Source organism: Trachymyrmex cornetzi, unplaced genomic scaffold (assembly GCF_001594075.2).
Source record: "Trachymyrmex cornetzi isolate Tcor2-1 unplaced genomic scaffold, Tcor1.1 scaffold1716, whole genome shotgun sequence".
Lineage (NCBI taxonomy): Eukaryota > Metazoa > Arthropoda > Insecta > Hymenoptera > Formicidae > Trachymyrmex > Trachymyrmex cornetzi.
The window spans coordinates 107,923-108,628 of NW_017296328.1; positions in this window are offsets into that span (position 1 = coordinate 107,923).

A 706-nucleotide genomic window follows, 5' to 3' on the forward strand; every position below is an offset into this window, starting at 1 on the left:
TCGTTTGTTTCAATAATGTGACCTCAGCTGCACGCTTATTTTCATGATATGGACTCTAAAACTCTTATATCAAGCAAATATATATCTGAGATGACAGCTATACGAGCCAAAAGTAAGTAAATTTTTAATGAATCTGAAACTTTTTTCATGAAATCCAGTGCAGCTGAGGTTCTGTTTGTGTGTACTTTAATTTAAGCAATAATACTTTTGCAATCCGTACATCCAATACAGAGATTTTTCACCGAATGGAAATGTGGTAAAACAAAAGGCTTTAGCATCGCCTTAACGTTGCAGCAACGTTAACAATCAATATAGCAAAATCAATATAACAATTAATAATTGTAATTAAGGCTTTGATGAATAGAGATTCAATAATATATATATAATTTCCAAACTAAAAAAGCCGCAAGTTAATAAACGCTAATTACCATTTAACATCCATGCACATAAAATACATATAAATTATATTATAATATTAGGTGTACAACTTTGCTTCCGCCGTTTTCCTATAGATAGCTTTAGCGGTAAGTGGTGGTCGAAATAAATAGATCATAGACGTCATACAATAAATTTGGGCATCTGTCAACATAACCCCATAGAAACATTTGTCGATTTGTATCTGCATCATAAAGTTATTCTCGATTGAAAATGTCAGTTTACGAGCCAAATTCTCGTCATTTGCGGGAGGTTTTAATTTTCTGCTTCA